This window comes from Heterocephalus glaber, unplaced genomic scaffold (genome assembly GCF_053883595.1).
Source record: "Heterocephalus glaber isolate CG9 unplaced genomic scaffold, H.glaber_assembly_v1.0 deba00001532, whole genome shotgun sequence".
In the NCBI taxonomy this organism is placed as follows: Eukaryota; Metazoa; Chordata; class Mammalia; order Rodentia; family Bathyergidae; genus Heterocephalus; species Heterocephalus glaber.
The window spans coordinates 31,191,633-31,212,699 of record NW_028258330.1 but is presented as its reverse complement, the minus strand read 5'-3'; the positions used below and the strand labels follow the sequence as shown (position 1 = coordinate 31,212,699).

General features: G+C 41.4%; 1 long non-coding RNA gene across 1 annotated transcript in view; it reads left to right on the top strand.

Annotated features, from left to right (window-relative positions):
• Window positions 1-551: 551 nt before the first annotated feature.
• Window positions 552-21,067, top strand: part of LOC110347357 (uncharacterized) — a 77,493-nt gene continuing 56,977 nt past the window's right edge. The window contains exons 1-2 of the long non-coding RNA XR_002391936.2: window positions 552-6,690; window positions 10,799-10,870. This is a non-coding gene — a long non-coding RNA (uncharacterized LOC110347357). The remainder of the gene's footprint in view (window positions 6,691-10,798; window positions 10,871-21,067) is intronic.

Genomic DNA, 21,067 nt, shown 5'->3' with positions numbered 1-21,067 from the left:
ATGACGCATATCTGCATATACTTAGAAAGGGTACAGATAACAGCTATTATCTTAGGAAGACTGTGCAGTGTATTTATTACACCTAAACCCTGTGTCTGCTACTTGGCATTGACCTTCAGGAAACAGCTGCATGTGGACTTTAAAAGAAATAAGTGGGGCCTCTATATAACAAAATGGAACATTTCTAAAGCATTCTGATGGGTGAAAAAAGTGGAACAAAATTTCTAAAAATGGTATGAGAACACTCCCACTTTCCACCTTTCTTATGGGCTTCTTTGAGATCAACACACACCATGCAAAGAACTAATGTTTGAAAGAGAAACACAACTCATATTAGTTGGGGTTGCTTCTGATGAGAGGTGACAGTTTTCATGGGCTGACTTTTGTTTTCTCATTCATATTCTACTATTTTTAAAAAGAAGAATGCATTTATAGACTTCTTATATAAATTAAAATTAATTAAAAATAAGACAGGGCCCTTGAAATACTCAGAAAAATATTGACTAGCTTTGCTACTGGGGAGGGTGTGTGGTAGGGGCTGAAAGGTAGTTTTCTATTTCTATTTTTCTACATTTGATAATCCTTACATTTTCTGGTAATGAGAATATATTTATATGTTCATGGTACAATAAAAAGGAGGAAAAAGGAAGTGGTTCTTCCAATTTAGCTCTTCTCTAAACAAGCTCAGCAGCTTAGAGCACTCAGGGGAACTGAGGCTCTGGGAGCCATGTGACTGGCAGGAGTGTGCAGTGAGTCAGGAGCCAGTGAGCCAGGGGAGAAAAGCACCCCCCTCCCGCCCTCCTGCCCACATCACGTGACACCAGAGCACAGCACACTGGCTTGTTTTGCAACTCAGGCAGGTCCTTTAACCACAAGCCTGCTGGCTGGCCCCATGCGGCTGGGGGAGATGGTGCCAGCCCTCTTCCCTCGAGTGAGTCATGCCTCTTCCCGCAATAGCTGGGGGAGGATGTGGAGAAGTTGGTCTCGGACAGAGGTGCAGCTATAGCCCGTAGGCCCTGCCAGACTCAGTGCCCCAGAGGCTGAAGGGCTGTGGGGGCCCTTGGGGAAATCCCCAAATAAGGGATACTGCTCTTGTGTATAGATTAACCTGACCATGGGGATCTGCTTCGGACCACTGTGGTGTCCATGTGATCACAAGGAGCTGGGTTTTGGGGAGCTTCCATCAAATACTGAGTGCCTATCATGTCCAGAGCACTTTGCTCATGAACTATGATTACCTGCAAGGTATGGCTTGCAGGCTCCATTCACAGTTGATGAATCTGAACTTCTGTGGGAGTGTCTTGTCTAAGTTCTAAGATACCTGCTGCAAGTGGCCAGGTGTAACTAAATCCAAAGCCCGGATAATTTTCACTACACTCTGGTTACTTCTTTTGGTCAGAAAGCATGTGCTTACTGGGTCGGGCGGGGATCGCCCTTGGAGGCTACTTCTCATGGGCCACACTCTCAGATTTGCTGTTGGAAGGGGAAAGCGAGGCAAGAATTGAGGGAGGTCCTCAGAGATGGCAGCTACAACAACAAATTTGTTTGATTTTTCCAGGTGCCAGACTGAGCTCTAGATCTTCTTAACAACTGATAAAATCATTATTCTTGTTTTGCAGATGGGAAAAATGAAGTGTAGAGAGTAAATGACTATCTAATCATGGACCCAGCAAGAAGAGGCAGGGTTTAAAATCAAGTCTATCTGATAACAAACTCTTCCTTTTGTCAGCACTCATCAGCCCTTTAACTTCCAGACATATATTCTCTGCACAACTTGGCATTTGGTCCTCTCTTCTTTCTTGAGCTTGACTTTGTCCTGACCTTGCTCAGAAGGCAAGTTATCATTCATGCTGTGTCACCTCATGGGGGACCACCTCCTCCATGCAGCCTTCCTCAGGTCCTCAGGGACAGCTTCTCACTCATGTCCCCATGGCTCCCTGGCCACGTATATCTTTACTGAAATACTTTCCAATCCTCCATTCGGACAACTGTGAGTCCCTTTAGCGGAAATACAGTATCATTGCACCAATTACTTTTTAAATCCTCTGATCATGTTTCCCATCCAGAAGCTAATGTGGTGGTTATCTCATAGCTTTTCAGACCCATGGGTCTGGATTTGAATTTCAGCTGAGCTTGGGGATGTTGGAGCAATCACTTTCCTTCTTTAGCTCCATCTGTAAAATGGAAATTCTAAGGTCTGCTTCTCAGTCCTTGTAAGAATTTGTGAAATATTCACGTAAAGTGCTTACCACAGTGCCTGAGGCACAGAGCACATTTATATCATTAACTCTCTCGTCTGGCTCAGTCATGGACCAACAGGTGACTGACTGTGGAAAGCAAGGCTACCCTGTCAGTACAGCTGCACTAACTCCATGGTAAGGACCTGACTCAATGCTTTGCATACTGCCCCTGATTTATATCTCCTCCATGTGTCATAGGTGGTGACTAATGCCTAGATTTACACACACAAAAGGATAGGATGAGCTGAAAAGAAACTTTAAACAAATATTCATATATGAAGTAATAAAAAGAGAAGAACTTCTTAAAAATCTGAATTCTTAATTCTGACTGAGGAGATGAAAGTGAATTGCATCAATTACCTAAGAATTAACACCCAATGTTGATGAGATTGGATTGAAAATCATGTATGCAGACACTACTTATGACCATACAAGTTCTTACAAACTTTTGGGATAATATGATGATCCATTGCCACACATTGATATTTATTCTGAGAAAATAATCTTGAAGGAGGAACTAGCTATAAATAGAAGGTGCTTATTATATTAATATCTAGAATAGCAAAAACCTGGGTAGTCCTCCAAACCCCATCTGTAGGGGTGTGGCAATCAAATTATGGTGCAACAAAGTAATCATCAGTATAGTTAGGGGCAAAGGTCTTATAGGAATAGAAAAGATGCTTTTAATATACTACCTGGAAAGCAGAATATGAGCTGGAAATTACTCTGTGCATGCAACTATGTTACAATTGTGCATGTGGGCAGACACAGGAAAATCAAAGACAAAATAAAAGGGTTGTGGTGTGCCTGAAGGTGTGGGTTGCTTCTAATGCAATTTGGACTGAGTCACTGTATGTCTTGTTTTTCTCTCGTTGCTAAGACAAAATACCTGATACCCAAAGTTAAAGCAGGAAAGGTTTATTTAACTCACAGTTTGTAGGGGCTTCAGTTCATATTTCACTGGCCCTAAGGCAGGGTGGGTGGCAGACAGGTATCACAGAGGAGAAACAGTTCATGACAGGCAGGATGTAGTAAAGCAAGTGAGAGATGACCACAGCTCTTTGTATCCCTTGTATCTTACCCAGACTACTTAGGGCGGATAGCACTCACACTCTTAATCCTAGTGTTCTTGATCCTAGCATTGCACCATGAATCAATTCCAATGCCACACATTCTAGATCCAGCTACCTCTGAAAAAGCCCCACCTATGACCACATGAGGCTTTGGGGAGACATCTAGGCACAAGCCATAACATTGCCTTGTCTTATAAGTGTCTCCCATCTGTGGGATTTCATGCCTAGAGTCACCCACTGGACTGTCCAGCCTCCCTGCATCTCTGACAGCCAGGCCTCAGCAGCAATTCCCCAAATATAGCACAGTTCCATGCTGGCCTCAAGATACAAATATATGTAATTTCCCCTTGTTTGGTTCTAGGAAGCTGAATAGCCATCACCAGGGATTTTCAAGAGGCCAAAACACTCTGATATTGACTGGGAGGTTCCACATGAGTGCTCTGCTGTGTTGGTCAGCAGGGGCTGATCTTTCTTGGTGTCCCTGAGAGTACTTTCCACAGAAGCAAAGAGCTCTGCCTTGGAGGGAGGCAACATTAGGCTTAATGGGGCTGATGGGAGCCCTGTTAAGGCAGGAAATTTGACTGCATGTGGGAATCGTGCACTTTGTTCTGCAGAACCATTTCCAACTTACAATAAAGTAAAGTCATGGATGGAACAATTTCTGTTTAAAAGGAGCTCCAGAAGGGCCCTTAAAGAATGCTCAGTTCCCCAACCTCCTTCTCCCCAGATTTCTTGTCAGTCTGTATGAGGCCCCACCCTCAGGTGTGGGCTCCTGTGCTCTACCTCCACTCTGGTCTCCATCCCAGATTACACACCTGTGTCCATATGCTGAGAACAGGTGTGCACATTGCCAGTCAATAGCCAACCCTGACTCAGAACCACACTCTTGCAACTTGGGTAAGTGGAGTGGCCAAAGATTTGACTCAGTAATGATTTTGTTCACTGCCATTCATTCATTCATTCATTCACTCACTCATTTATTTAGTTATTCATTTGTTCTTCAATTATTAAGCATCACTTATTCACCAGACATTGTTCTGGACCCTGGAAATATAACCAGAACATGGTGGCCCAATTAAATAATAAAAATCCAAGAAAATAACTTATTTTCATAAATTATATGAAAGGAATCAGATGGGTGTTGAGTCCTGAGGCAGAACAACGGGTAGGATGAGTGGGACAGACTTTGGTTCCACTGGAGTGGTCGTTGGAAACCTTTCTAGGAAGTGTCAGTTCAGCAAAGTCCAGGAAGAGCGGAAAAGTCTAGCAATGGAAGGGGCTGGATCAGAGGAAGGCAGAGAGTTGAGGTGAGGGCCTGCAGCAGAAGGTGGAAATGCTCCAGCTGCTAGACACACACCCTGCCTCCTCTCCTCCTCTTTCTCACTCCCCTGCTTCCTTGTGTCTGTCAGTCTCTCCCCCCACCATCCTTTGCTCTCTTTCATAGCTTGGTTTCTGATTTGCTTCATCACATCTGACCCTTTCTGTCCATGTCTCTCCTCTTCTTTACTTTTTTGGCTCTTGTAGTTTCCCTAGCTCTGAATTATTTTTTCTCAGCCTGTCATTTTTGGGCACCATCATGCTTTCTTCCTGCTCCTTGCTTTCCTTCTCTTTCTCCTTTTTATCTCTTTTTCTCCACCTAATTTTGACCCCAGACCTCTCTCTTGCTTTCCATTCCTCTGCCCAGTGTCTTTTCCCTTCCCAAGCAGAGGTTACTGGGAAGCTCCTCTGATTGATATTGCTACAGACAGCTAAAGTCTTTAAATCATTCCCACAGTTCATCACTGGGAGGTGTTATGCCGGGAGTGTTTTGTCTGTACCCAAGAAAGACAGGAGTTTTAAAACAAACATATACATTCTCAGAAGCCCAAGTGATTGTATTTCTCCACTCACGTTTAATATGTGTAAAGCTGCCCCATGCCTACGGGGGAGTTATTGGAGTGAGCAAGCTGTCCTGGGCAAGGAATGAGGAGGGAATGGAAATTGGCCTAGTAGGGCCAGGCCAAAGCCTTTGCTCTGAGGACCTGAGCAGAGTGGCTTGTTTGTAGAAGGGAGAGAGAATACTTCCTATCTAGTGTTTCAGAGACAGTTTCATGGTTTCAAGTTCACATCCACCTCCCACAGCTCTAAGGAGAAGAGACAGCTCGTTCCCCTTGTCCCCACATTGCTGTGTAGGGGTATCTAGCATGGTATCCAGGACTCTTTGGAGCCTTTGTTGTCTGTCGATTCTTCTTCCTCACTGGACTTTGTACTTCTTGGTAACAGTGACACGGAGGTTCTCAGTGTCACACCCTTAGTGACCTCCCATAGCTACTGTCCTGTCTAGCTGAGCCAGGTTCCAGTTAAGTGCTCGTGAAGAAGGTCTATGTGAGTAACACCTGCTTGGCAGGTCTGTGGCTTTGGGAAAGTGCTTGTTTCCCCTTCTCTAAAGTAAGGGTGATTGGATCCGTGCAGGTAAAGGGCCTGGAACATCAGAGTAAATGCTCAGTAATGTGGCCATTATTTCTCATCATTTTTCTTAATAGTTGCTATTTTTATCATTGTCACCATTACCATCATCATCATCATCATCCCCACCAAAATCTTCAGGCTTGGGAGAGATGGTACTAATTGGCCATACAGTTCTAGTTCTCTGGGTTATGAATGGATGGGAGATGATATCAGGTGCAAAAGCCCAGGTGTAACCTGTGTAGGTTCATTATTCTCCAAGGTGTGTTCTTTCAAGGCTCTCAGTCTCTGTGCAGAGATATTTGAAGAATGTAGGAACAGTTTGGCATCACAGGTGTTCTATTGGTGACAGTTCCCACTTCTCTTTTCCTGTGTCCATGATGGCTGGCTCATGTGTTTGTCCCAGAGGTGTCCTGCCTGTCTCCCCATCCTCAAAGGCTCTAGGGAAGACTAAATGGCTCCTCTTCATGTTGTCACACCTGAATAGCCCTGGCTCAACCTGAGCATTTGCTGCAGTGTTTTAGGCTGCTCAACTGACTTGTTCTAGTACCTTTTTCTTAAAAAACCACTGCCCTTTGAACTTCAGTTCTTTCAAGTGTAAAACAGGAGGAGGATCATAAACTTGGAGCTTGCTAAATCTCAAAGTGAAAAGTCATATTAAAATTTAATCCTCATTGTGAGGTATTAGGCAGGTGGAATCTTAATCCCACTATGGTAATTGGAGGTGTGACCTTTGGGAGGCAATTAAGGTTAAATGGGGTTGTAAGGGTGGGGCCCTCATCCAATGAGGCTGTAGATTTATAAGACAAGGAGGAGGATGTTCTGTGCTGCCAGGTGATGCCCTGCACTGCAGTGGGACTTTGCAGAGTCCCCACCAGCAAGGACTCACCAGATGCAGCTGCCTGACCTAGGACTTCAAAGCCTTTACAACTGTGAGCTGAATAGATTTTTATTCTTTGTAAATTACTCAGTTGGTGATATCCAGTTGTAGCAACAGAAAATGGATTAAGAGGTTAAGTATAAAGATTCAATGAGATCGTGCATTCCCTGTCCTTACTCCAGTGTGACCTCTTCGAGGGCAAAATCTATGTGTGCGCCATGCAGAGCTCTAGATGTTCTAGAGCTTTGCTGTTCTGTGAGTATCAGAGCACTTAGAATTCAGCTGGTCAGGACTGAGCTGAGCTGCACGGGTAATGTGCACACTGGACTTCAAATGCTAGGTACAGAAAGAGTGCAAAATAACTCAATATTTTCATATGATTATATGTTGAAGTAAATGATAATATTTTAAATGTATCAAGTTAAATAAAATTAAGGAAATTTGTTAAATAGTATTTGTTTTATGTTAAAATAACATATTAAACATACTAAACACTTAAATGATGTTATCATAACAAAATAATTATTAATTAATAAAATTATTATTTAAATTGAGTTTATTTGTTTAAAAAATACTTTAAATGTGGGTACTAGAAAACTTAAAATTGCATATGTGGGTCACATCATGTTTCTATTGAGCAGTGAACAGTACCTTAGAGTATAGGAAAGAATCTGTTTAGCACAAGTGAATAGCTCTTGGGGAGAGACTGGATAAGTAAATAGACAAATGAAGGACAGGTAAAAGTAAATGAATGGCTACATCATGAATTCATAAATGGAAGGATGGGTAGAAGGGTAGATGAATGGAGGGAAGAATAGAATGACCAAAGGAAAAAATGGCTAGGGATAAAATTGATAGATCAGTGTATAAATAAATTACTAAAAAGATTAAAGAAATAAATGCCTACGTACAGAAACAAATATGTAAAGAAGGAAGAACAGATATCCTGGGAAAACAGGGCTTGACTTTGACAAGAAGGCTTGCTCCTCTTCTGGAGCTCATGGAGCTGAAGCCTGTGACCAAGAAAAAAGGTTTACCCTTGCTCTTGGGGAATTTATTATTTTAATTGTTAGCCTTCATCAGAGGTTATTGGAATTTTTTTCCTCCTGGACAGTTTATCACTCGTAAATTATTTGTCACATCGTTGCAATTCTATCCAGATCCTTAACTTTCTAATCATGCATCTTTTATGGGGTCTCCTTTAAAGAAGCACTATAATTACGTGCCAAGGGTCCCAGTAAATTTTATCAGGCCATAAAATATTGTACTTTAATTATTTGGAAGGGGAAGAAAGGCAAATGTTCCCTCTGCAGGGCTGATGATCAATACTCCAAGGCTTGTGGAGGCTCAGCCGTCCTCCCTTGGGGTCCCTTGGAGTGGCTTGTGCTCCCTGCCCCAGGAGGTATCTGTACCAGCAGCTGGGCCCAGAATACACCTTCCTTGATTCTCTGATGGACTCTGATATACTTGTAGGTACACATCCTTAAGTAGTTTCATTATGCCCATCAAGTCTAAGTGGTTTGGGGGAAGTTTCTTTCCTCTTACCCCTTTTTTTTGCAATACTGGGGATTGAAGCCAGGGCCTTTGCACTGAGCTGCATCTCCAACTCCACCCCCTTTTGATTTTTTATTTGGAGACAGAGTCTTGCTAATCTGCTAAATGCCCCAGGGTGAGCTTGAATTTGTAATCCTCCTGGCTCAGCCCCCTAGCGTGCAGGGAAATTGTTTTGCCCTTTTTACAGATGAAGAACTTAGACTTAAAGAGTCATTGGAGTTGGGAATTTGCATTGGCTCTCCTGACTCCACGGTGATTTTTTTTCCCCCTCTCTGTGCCACAACTGCCATTGTGAACACACACCAGAGCACATAGATGAGCTCAGTGGGTTGGGGATTTTTTTTCATTCTGTAGCAGTTGAAAGGAGAAATATGATGACATCATGGCATCAGTGCTTTGCTTTAAGTATGTAATTCATTTGTTAACACATGCCAGGCCTATGGGATTGTTAATACATGCCACATAGACCATGGAAATGGCAGCTACAGCAGCTGCGAAGGACAGGGATGCATGAAGCTTCGAAAGCTTAAAAACTGAAGCTTCTAATCAGTTAGGAAGGTCATGGAAGGCTGTCCTGAGGAAATTAGTGATTCAAGGCCTGAAAGCTAAGTAAGAGTTAGTTAGGTAACCAGAAGGAGAAGTATTCTAGGTAGAGAGAACAGTACATGCAAAGTGCCTGTGGCGGCAAGCAGGAAGAAAATGTAGGGTGGCTCTATCTCAGTGAGAGATAGAGTTAGTGAGCCATGATAAGGCATTGGTTTTATCCTGAAAGCACTGACATTTCAGGTTAAGGTTCAGGTGAAGGAAAAGTCTATTTCAAAGGCAGTGCAGGAAAGCGATGATGGTCTGTGGAAGAAAAGAGCTGAGGGGTGACTGGGTGCGTGGCTGATGTCAGGAGCCTCCATCGGAGCAGGGGGTGAAGTCAAAGAAGAGAGGAAGTCAGGGAGGATGACTAATCCCCACACATCCTTCTGATCTTGGCATCTAAGTCATTTCCTTGGGGAGCCCTCCTCTGACCCCGGATTAGGCTGGACCCCCCCCACCCCACCCCCAGAAGTGGCTCTCCACCCTCCACTTCCCTTTTCACTGCACACAACACTATTTTTGCCATGTCTTACTTCATGGTCTTTCTCCTTACTGGCTGTGGCCTTATCCATGAGGCCCAAGTCACTGCTAGCTGCCCCTCTCCGCTAGCTTGGGACCTGGCACTCCATTGCAGACAAAACCCAGAACTGAAAGAACATTGGAGGAGTGGGGCATCCATGAGAGATGGGATTTGTGAAGGACATGTTTCCTCTAGATGCTCCCTCTCCCTCGCCCTCCCTTTCCCCCTCCTTTATTCACTTCCGTATTTTACCCTAAAGCTGAACTCTTCCAAACTCCCCACTGAGGGGCTTTCATCAAGCACTGACAGGCACATAAGAGAATCTCTGAGCTCTAGATATGAAGCATCAGTTTTCTTCCAAAGGGCTGCAATGCACACAGTCACCATACAGAAGAAAGAATACCTCAATCCAAGAGGCTACATGATTTTCATGGTCACTATTGCACAGAAGGAAGGTGACTGGGAAATTTATGAAAACCCTCCATGTCACCCTTTTGGACTGACTCATCTTGTTACTAGGTTTACTGCTAATTATCTCAGGGTGAACACTGGTGAACCCTGTGGTCACTGGGATGGTGAAATCCCTAGCAAATTTTTCTGAGTAAAGAAGGTTATATTCATATCAATAATACGAATGCTGATGCTGATGGTAGCTAGCATTAATGCTAGGAACATTCCTGATCCATTATATCAGGGTTCTGCCCATCTAAATCTTGTTTTTGCAAAAGAATTTTGTTTGGAACATGATCATGTCAATTCGTTTATATGTATGTCCTTTCTTGTGACCATGGGATGGCAGATCTGGGCGACAGTGACAGAAGTAATGTAATTCTTAAAGCCTAAGATATTTGTTAGCTGGCTCCTCAGAAATAAAGCTGGCCAATCTCCCCCTTTACATTCATTACTGCAACACTAGGACTTAAGTAAAACTATCTCTAGTTTGTGGATAATGAAACTGAGGCTCAGGGAGAATTGATTTCCTTGTAGTTTCACAGGCTCAAACCCAGTGAGTCCATCTTGTGATCTTTCAATGTGGTCTTCAGGAGAAGACAGTGTTACTGGGTCTTTAGGAGAAAGACAGGAGACTGCTTTTAACTAGTTCCAGAACTGCCAGAGCCGATCACTCCAGAAGCACCTCACAGATATGCTTGATTATGTATTCTTACTGAAAGATACCTACAAACAGGTAACTCAAAACAGCAAGCATTACTTGGTTTGGGGGCCGAGTTCCAAGAGCAAGCAATCTAAGAGAGAGGAGGTAGAATTTTAAAGGCCAGGGCCTAGCAACTCCTTCAGGGCCACTTTTGCTATGTGCTACTGGTGAAGGTGTCATAAGCCTGCCTAGATCTAAGGGAGGGCCAGAGACTCTATCTATCAATGGGAAGTGTCAGTTTTGGGGCATGATTTTAGAAGCACATGGCAAACAAACCCTAGTCATCTCAAGGATCTTTTGGACCATCACTTTGATTCAGCATAACTGATAATTTTTTGTCCAAACTAGGAAACAGGAAGAGAATGAAAGGAGGGCTCTGAATACCGGACACCTGTGCAGCGTAGAGCAGTCCCAGACAAGGTGAGCATGTGGTCAGCTATTGCTGCAATGATTAGTGCCTTTTTGATGTCCCCAGTCATTGTAGATGGGTTAAATTAGAACTACTTACTGTGTTTTGTTGAAGGAATCTACTTAGGCATATTTTGAAAAATTGTTTAAAAATAAAGAATAATGTTTTTCCGGGATATGAACTTGTCAGTTACCTGGGAATTTTAACTACTACTTTCCTTAATTAATTAACTGTGCAGCTCCTGTGGGATATGCCACCCTCAGATCAGGAGCACTCTACTCCTGGTTTTTTATTTGCTGAAGGTTCACTCCATGCTTGTCTCTGCATAAGATTCTGAGACAGCAGACGTGGTCTGACCTCCAAGTGCTTTGATTTATTAGGCAAGATGGTCCAGCCAATAGGTCTTTGCAAGCTGGAGATAAGAACCATCATAGAATGAAGAGTCAAATATTGTAGAATCCCTGAAAAAATTCCAGGAAGATTTTATAGGGAATGTGGTATCAGTTGAATTTTTGATTACCTAGTATGTCTTGGGTACCTTACCAAACATATTATATGTATTTCTTTTAATATTTAAAAAATTCCCTTCTGGGTAAACATAATTACTATTCCCATTTTATAGATGAAGAAAGTTTAAGTAACTTGCTTAAGCCAGTAGTAGGAACAGGACAGGTGTTAGGGTCGGAATGAGGAAGGGTGAATAGAAGTTTCTAAGCCTCAAAGAAGGGAAAGGGCATCTCAGGTAGGGGACCAGTAGCAGTAAAGGGTGGATGGGGTAGAATAGAGCTGGGAGAGCCTTGATTGCAACTGGCTTTTGGGGGTTATAATGGGGTTCTTCCTGAAGAGAAATCTTGTAAGGTAAGAAGCTTGAATATTTCCAAAGAGTCATGGCTTCTGTGTGTTGAAATAGGGAGTGCAATCTTGGATTCACCTTAAATTTGAGCCTTTTCAGTTCTGCAAGTTATCCAGAGACCAGAAGCTCCACCCAAGAGTTTAGAAATGCAACATCAAGTTTCATCTCAGTCCGGTGGAATCAGAGCCTGCATTTTAACAAGGCTCCCGGGAGATTCCTCTGCACATGCAAGTTTGAGAACCACTGTTCTAGTGCACTGCAGTTCATGGAGGAGTTTATAACTTTATATTTACTCACATTCAAGATCCTCCACTGGTAGTTTCCAGTTTTGCAAATGCTAGCAATGGCCTGCAAAGGATTTGAGGGAAAGACTGAGGTCAGTCACGTCAGTAACTGAGATGTATCCACTAGCTTTCTTGTTTCTAGGCCTTCTAGTGATGGCACCAGGACCCTCTGCAAAGAAAATCAATTCAGCCCTGGTTCCCATACATTCTAAGCAAATCAGCTCAGTGATATGACTTTGTGGATCACTGCAGGCACCATGGGTCTTGGATCCTAACATCATGGGTCCACTGTGTGGTAGACTGGCCTCCTGTCCCTGGGGGTGGGGCAGACAGAGAGAGAACACCTACCCTGTCCAGCTCACAGAACAGCTGTGACCCAACAATAGGTGACATTCATGTTCTACCAGCACAGAGGCCTTCTCTGGCTGAAGTAGTGGTCTGGGGCCTGAAACTGATTCATTTGGCAGTCCTATTTTCTGCCTACCCTGAGATGGGACAAATTGTGAGGATGGCAAAATCCAGAAGGCTCAGATTTCAGAGATGTGGGCTTTTCCAACTCTCTGCTGGCCCTCAGGGACCCTTAACTAGCTCTTGAAGTCAGAAGTGGCAACACTTTTTAGAAACTCAGTTTCACAGGACATTTTTTCATCCTTCCTTTGTATGTCACTCCATAGATATTTCCTTTTCTGTGGTAGCCTGTGTTGACCCCTGGGATGAGGAGGGTGGATCTGGTCCCTCACTTGCAGAAGTGTTCTGTATGATGGGGAGAGAGATAAACAACGAGTGCTTTAAAAAGTCTGAGTGAGGGAGGCAGTTGGTGCTGAAGATATTAGAGGTATCTGGTTCCATATGGAAGACAGCTCTGCCATTTGCCAGCTTTATGCTCTTGAGCAGATGTCACAGCCTCTTGAAGACTCCAGAGCCTAGCCTATGCCAAGGTCACACTAATTTCCTCTTTCAGGATTTGGGCAGGTAATAAATGGAATATGGAGAAACACACACCCCAGGATGCAGTTCATGGCAGCTATTCAGAGTCCTGGTCTCTGACCCCAGACTCCAAGCTGGGCCAAACATCTTGCCATGTGAAGTTCAATCAACCAGAGGGACTAGTTTCATTTCACAAAACACACTTTCCTGGGAGACTTCTCCTCATCTTGTAGGGAAGTGACTGTCCTCACGTGTCTGAGGAAATGCATGTGACAGTGTCGTGTCTCAAGCAACCAAAGGGATCTTGCAAAACTACGATCCCCTCATTGCTGCAGAAGAATGCATGGGAGGGAGGAAGCAGACAGCCCTCCTTCTCTCATGGTCTGTAAGACTGTGGGTTGTGGGCTATGGCCAGTTCTATGAAGATTAACTGTGTGATTCTCGGACTTGCCCTAGAAGCCTTTCTTTTTTCATCTCCTTTTGGTGTTCTTCCTTCTCCTCCATACCCTTCTTCTCCTTCTCCTCCATTTTCTTGTAATATCACACCTTCTATGTACCTTCCTGAAGCTTCTCCTATAGAAGATCACCCTCAGAAAACAGGCAGCAGGTCCTAGATGCCAGTGGGCTTGGTGGAAAAGCTGCTTTTTTTTTTTTTTAAACACAGAAGCTTCTCACATCAATAAGGCAACTGAGGGCACAAGGCAGTGTCCAGGGCAGTAACAGGGGTTAGGCCGAGTCACAGAACTCCCACAGGCTTGAAGCATAAAGGCAGCAGCATCAATGGGATGTTCAGGTCCAGGAGAGGGGGTGAGCAGGTTAGGACTCCATTTCTTTGCCCTTTGGCTAGAAACTATCCACCTTAGCATGCTTAGCTCAGAGGCCTTCCTCCCAAGAATCAGCTTTTCTTCATACCTCTAAGACCCTTTGTCTTAACATAGGTCATGTCTAGCAGCCTTCCTTGAGTAGCAAGGACTCTGCTGTCTTTTGAAGGCAGGCAGTGTGAGTAATGAATTCTCTTCTGCTAAGCCTCTCCTCCCAGTCACAGGTGGGGTGGCCTAAGTTGTGCATTCTTGTGCCCACCTGCACGGTCTTCTGCATACCCAACAGTGTGTACATATTTATTGTCATCTGTGCACACACTCAAAATGATCCTGGCTCCAAACCCCCCACAGGTGCTCCCGTGGGTCCCCGTGTCTTGTGCCCCATCTATCAGGGTGTCCTGCCTACTGCCTCCATTAGGAAGCTTTACTGCCGGAGTGCCCAGGTTTAGCAGACCTGACATTGGCAGTGACTGAGTGGGACTGTGGTGACATGTCCATAAAACCTCATAAATCATCTCTATGCATCTCTGCATGCACATTTTTATTTTCCTCAATAAATACACACATTCATATTTCCTAACAGCTCCAATGTTGGCTGAGTGCCCGGCCAAGGAGCCCATTTACTGTGCATTTGGTCAGGATGTATTGTGTACAGGGATGGGAACCACTCTGTTGGTTATTAGGGCCCCAAGACTTCTAAAGGATGTGGGATGATGAAGGTCTGATTTGAACGGGTCTCTTGGTGTCATATACAAGCCATTCATCTTTTCATCTGTTCACTTGATTTCATACAAACTCCTACTGAGGATTTAGGCAAGGGATACAATGAAGCCCATTTTTCTGACTTAAAAACTGAAGCTCAGAAGAATTAAGTGATGGTCAAGGGAGGGATGTGGGGATCTTCATTAAAACGATGCTACAGATTGCCTGATGCAAGTGGTTCATGGCTACACTTTGAGAATGGAGGAATTTTGTGATTATAACTTGGACTTCAAAGCATGAATGATACATTTTCATTTCTTAAAAATACTCTGAAAATAATAACCGATGAAGTGAAAAGTGATCCTAAGAACAGACATTTTATACCCTACTAGTAAGTGGTAGTGACTGGATTACAGACCCAGTTCTCTGTCCTCAAGTGGAGCTTGTTTTCCACTTACAATATTGACCCAACAGTAAAGAACTACCATTTGCCTGATATCAGGATGTTGGAGGGCTCTGAGCTTCCAGAAGGCCAGTTCAATATACATTAAAATGTATACTGAAGGTTGCAGTGAGCATCTCCTTGCTAAGAGATGCCACAGAATGGAGAGAAGGCAGGAAAAAGGAAGGTGAGGACTGCTGGCAGGAATGGTAGAGTCTCTCATTCAAACTGCCCCCTGCTATATGCTATCAAGTGATACTAGTTGGATACTGGGTCAAGAGTGGAGAGGTGAAATGTGAAACAAAGGAGAAGCTCTTTTCTGATGCTTTTAAAGTTAAAACTTGGATAAAATAGAAGAGAGGGAGATAGAGAGCTCCTGTCTTGGCTCTGATGTGGTGTTCTGGGAGGCCCCTTATGAAGAAATCGCCTATATAATGTATGAGAAGGGAAGAGTGTTGCCCATTGGAGAACTCCATACCCTCTGATGCACTTCTCTCTCTCTGGATTCCCCTGTCATGCCACAAGTGAGTGGGGATGGGACCAGGTTCCCTCTGAGGAATGTTCACTAATTATTTACAAACTATTTGCTGAGAGATGTTTCCAGAATACAGAGAAATTGATGTTACCCTGATTCTACTGACCAATCCATGCACAGTCATGAGCTTTGGGCACTTCAGCCTGTTCTCTAAAGTCCTTTGTCTAATTCCAGTTGGCCTGCTTCCCTACTTCATGCTTGGAGGTGTGTGAGCACTGCAAATTGAAACAGAATCCAGGAGAGCCTCCCGTACCATCCACAGGCCTGTATCTTGTCAACCAATTGGCCATGGTGGCAAAGATGGAAGTTTTACATGGGCTTAGCAACACAGACTTTCGCTCCCAAAGAATTAACTGGCAGCAGTGACTGCTCAGTGCTCTATCGGTCAGTGCGATTGACCAACTCTGAGCCTTAACATGACACCGCTGTCCATGGCAGGGTGATTACACTGAATCATTTCAGTCATGGAAGAGGCAGTGCTTTGTTTTCATTGCAGTAGATTCTTACTCTGGACATGGATTTACCTCCTCAGTCTTCAGTGCTTCTGCCAGAACCACCATGGATTCACAGAAGGCCTTATTTATTCACTGGCAGTGAATCATACTTCATCACTTCTGACTAAAGAATTCATTTGAGAGTAAATGAAGATTAGCAATAGGCTCATGCCCATTAATTCCCTGGCCTTTCAATGTTCCCTATCATCCTCAACAGTTGGCTCGATAGAATTCTGGAATGAATCTTTTGAAAGCTTTATGGCACTAGTGGGGTGGCAGCGTTTTGTGGGGACTGAACTAACATTTTTCATGATGCAGAGAATACACTAAATCATGGATGGTTTTCTCATAGCCAGGTTTCCTAAATCTGGGGATTAAGCTCCTTTTACTATTACTCATATGATCTAAGAGAAAAATTTTTGCACCCTCTCCCTGTCACTTTAAGCTTTCCTGATCTAGAAGATTTAGACTCTTAAGGAAAAAGTGCTCCCCAAAAGGGGCACAATACCAGGTCAATTAGATGGAAGTTGAGACTGTTCATGAGACACAATACCCAACACCTACAACTGAGACACAGTACTGAACACCCACAACTTAAGGGCAGAGGGGTTTAATTTGGCTCACAGTTCCAGAGGATTCAGTCCATAGGCAGCTGACTCTAAGGCAGAAACATCATTTTTTTACTCCTGGGATGCAAAGGTAAAATTATTGCCTTGAAATAAGTAATTCAGGATTGTATCTTCTTTAATTCTCACATGAGCCTTGTGAAGTACATATTATTATTATTATTTTACCATACAGATAGTGAAGCTCAGAGAAGTTTAGTAACTTATCCTAAGACCCAGGCTAGGAAGTAGAATTTAAATTTAGTCAATTTGATTTTCAGTGTACTTTGCCTTATTCATGTCATAAGTAAAACATTTCTTCAGCAAAAAGAAACAGACTTTTGTAGGATCAATTAGGTTCATTCACAGTAATCATCACTCTGCTTGTGTGGGTAGCACTGAGGCTCATCTTGGGAGTGCAGAGCATGTTGTTGACCATGGGATGACATTCATGAGGGTCTCCAGGAATGATGGGAGGTGAAAAGCAGTATGTTCTCACCCATGTGGCAGCACTGGTGGTAGACCACCCAGTCAGCAAACTAGCCACCATGCCAACCATGCTTCCCCATGCTTCTCTCTATTGTAGGAGAACTTCAGCGGTGGCAGAAATTCTAGAGGTTTTTGGGGTGGTTATCTGACAAAGAAAGTAGAAGATGTCATGCATGGTTGGCACCAGGCTGTGATCTCAGGGAAAGCTTTGGGGAACAATCCCCAGGCTTTAATGAGGGAGCCAAGGTAACAGCTCAGCCTTTCCTTAGAATGCTCATGTTTGACTTTGTGTTTCTGCTTCGTGGAAACAGAAATACTGTATGGATAGAACTGTACATGCACACACACATTTGAGGTGATGTTGTGCACCGTATTTTGTACCATGAGTGTCATTATTTTAATCTGCTAATTTGGTAAGTAAAATATTATATCCATAATATACATTTTTTCCACTTAGTCGTAGCTTCATATTTTTTATAGATTTATTGCATTATTGTTTTGTTAGTCATTACTTTGTTACTTTGTAAGAATTCTTCATCTTTTTACCAATAGTATTGGTAATACTCACTGAATTTGTTTTTCCCAATTTGCCATTGACCTTTTATGTTTCATTTATTCAATGAAAAGTATTTGGGGACTATATTATGAACTAAGCTCTGGGATACACTGATTTACAGTAGTAAACATGACAAATATTTTGCTTGTCATCATGAGGCTTGAGATTTGTCAGGACAAGAGACCCTAAGCATTAATTATAGATACAGAAGTTTTATGAAAGGAGAAGAGTGATTACTCAATAAGGCAGGGGTCAAATTAGTTTTTTGGGGAAATGACTTTAATGGAGAAAGGAGTAGTTTCTGTGAATGGTGCCTTGTAACATGCAGAAAATTTACATATTAAAGTAGACAATCTTTCTTTTTAGTTCAATGTTCTTAATCTTTAATATTTACTGATATTTTCTTCTAAATAGTTCACCTGTACATTTGTTTGTATTTTAGTAAAAATATTTTAAGAGCCACAAAGTCCTCACCTTCTCTATTGTAGTGTTTTGAGGGAAATTTTTACAAATATTGCAGTTAGTCAACTTCTTAAAGTCTACTTCTTAAAGTAGAACAAAATTTTCATTAATATGAAGTTTATTACAAGATTATGACTTAATTTCCAAGTATTATTTATAAAAGCATACTTTCATTCCCTATTTATTTGAGATATAATTTTATCATACATTAAATTATTCTATGCACTAGCAATATTTTTAAGTAGTCCATTTTGTTGAAGCACTGGTTAATTCTTGTTCTTTTTGTATTTTTAAAATTATTATTGCTTTATTATAAGCTCTAGTTGTTAGAAGAATATGGTACAAATACATCTCTTCCTCTGAACTTATTTTATTTTTTATTTTAAAAAATTTGAACTCCACCTAATGTGTATCCTTTAAAATAAATTTTAGAATTATTTTGTTTTGCTGGAATTTTTGAGGGGAATGTTAGTTAATATTATTTTAAATGTCTAACATAATTTATAAGAAATTCTTTTTTTTTGGTACTGGGGATTGAACTCGGGTCCTTGTGCTTGCGCAGCAGGAGGCGAAACCACTGATCTAAATCCCTGATCCAATAATGTAATTTATAAATGTCATATGCTTATTTGTATACATTACAAGTATGTACATACTCGAAATTCCAATGTATATTGTTCATAGGTATTTATATTCATATGTATTACTATATTTCTAAGGGACATAAGGGAAGGACATTTAATGGAAAAAATTAACAGAAAGACATATTATCATATAGTAAAGTAGTTGTTTTTGTATTATATAAACTTCTTTTATATCTGGTGGAAAGTGTTGTATATAGTTTGTAAATAAATGTCCTTCATATTTCTTGATAGGTTACTAGTAGATATTTTATGCTTTAAAATAAATATAGGAGGGATTGTTGCATACATTTTTACATTTGTAAAAATGATAAATTTTCATTCTGCTTTCTAATTGTTATTATTGCAATATTGTTCAAAATATATTTATTTCATATTAAGCCTTTCACTCAATGTTTAACTGAACACATTTTTCTTTGGTTATCTTAGAGTTTGAGGTAGGTGATAATATCATGAGCAAATATTCATAGTTTTTCCTCTCTTCTAGTAGTTCTACCTCAATTTTTCTTGTTTTATTGCATTAATTAGAATGTTCAGAGCAGTTATTAGTGGCAATATTATAGAGAACACTTTCAATAGAAATGCTGCTTATATATGTCACTAAAGATACAACTATCACTTTTGAGACAGACATTTTAATCATCCTTTATTAGGTTTGGATCTTCCTAGTAGGTCATATAATTTTTTTAAAGGAATGTATGCCAAATTTGCCAACTGAGAAAATCAATTACTATATTTCAAAGTAATTCATTTCCTTTGTATTTCCTATGCATTTTATTGCATGCATTTAGAAGCATTACACTTTTGTTAAATATCTCTGGATCATGGAGATGGATGATTATCACATACCATAGAGAATACAAAAAATTCACACATTGGACCAAAGATATTTAAAGACTTTCTTTTTGTCATGGACCCCATTGGCAGTTTTGTGAAACCTATAGAGCCCTTCCTAATATAATGTTTCTAAATGCATGAAATAAAATACATAGGAAATACAAACGAAACGAATTATGTTGAAATAAAGTTACCAAATACTTAAAATAAAATTTGTGATGCATTGAAGAATGCGTTTCTTTATTAATAATGCATTAAATAACATGACAGAATGGCTAGACAGAAAGTGAATGTAATATCAAAGTAACAATATGTATAAAACAACCATAATGTGTTATGAAATATTTCTATTTATTACCAAACTACAAAACTTGCCAGTATTTTTTGTGACGGGTTCCCTTCTTTTATAATTGAAGAAAATGCTCAATTGAAGTTACAAGTTTGTGAAAATAAACAGGTAATTTTCCCCCTACCTTAGTTCAAAGACCTCCTAAATTCCACCTGTAGACCACTCAGGATCGATGAGCCCTGGGTGAAGAACCCTTGTAGGTGGCATTCCTGTTCTTCAAAGTCCATTTGAAGTGATGAGTAGAAATGATGATAGAAATGATGAGAATGGTGGTGGAAGTAACGTGCACAATGGTCATTGCTATAAATATTATCTCTTCTGTTTTTCAGGTCACCCATGAAGGATATATACCCTTCTTTGTTTCTGCTGTAGTCAGACTCATTTTATTTTATTTTATTTTCACTTTTTTTTGGTACCAGGGATTGAACTCCGGTTCTTGCACTTGTGGGGCAGGTGGTAGAAACACTGAGCTAAATCCCCAGCCCTTAACCACACTTCATAAGAAAAATAACCTTTGTTACATGTGAAAGTTTATTTGTTGACCTTGTTGTCTTATATTTCCAAACTATTGGGGTTATATTCTTGCAAAGGAGAGGTCCTCTTTGTATCTCCCGGAACTAAGTGTTCTGGAAAAGACAAATGCTTGATGGCCACCATGACACTAATGATACATGGTGGATCAGGATAATAGTTAGGGAGGCGGTCTTCCATCTTAATTTGCATTTCTTAAGTCAGTTCCCCATCCCAAATGCTGAAACTTACTTCACTCTATTTGTATTGGAACCAATTGTCTCAGATCTTTTGCTTTTGTTGTAATCCTGGTCTTAGTCAAGTTCTTCTATTCTGAGGTTCCGATTTAGTTTCCTTGACATGAAGTGCCTGTTTTCTGTTAAGAAATCTGGCTTCATCTTACTCATCTTGGGATAACTTGGGTAGGAAACCACACCACATTTATCCCTTAAGCTCTCCAGCCCAAGCTCTGCCTTAGTACTGACACTTGCATGTGAAATCCCAAACTTGAGTGTATCTGGGTTAGAGGCCAGGTGAAAGGATAGTTATTTTGGTCAGAATTCTTTAATTTTTAAGTAAAGAAACCCAACCCAAACCAGTTTAAGAAAAACAGGCAACATTTTGGCTCAAATATTTGAAAATTCAGGAATGGCTGGATCTAAACAGTCCAATAATTTTCTGGAGCTCCTCAATTTCTTTCT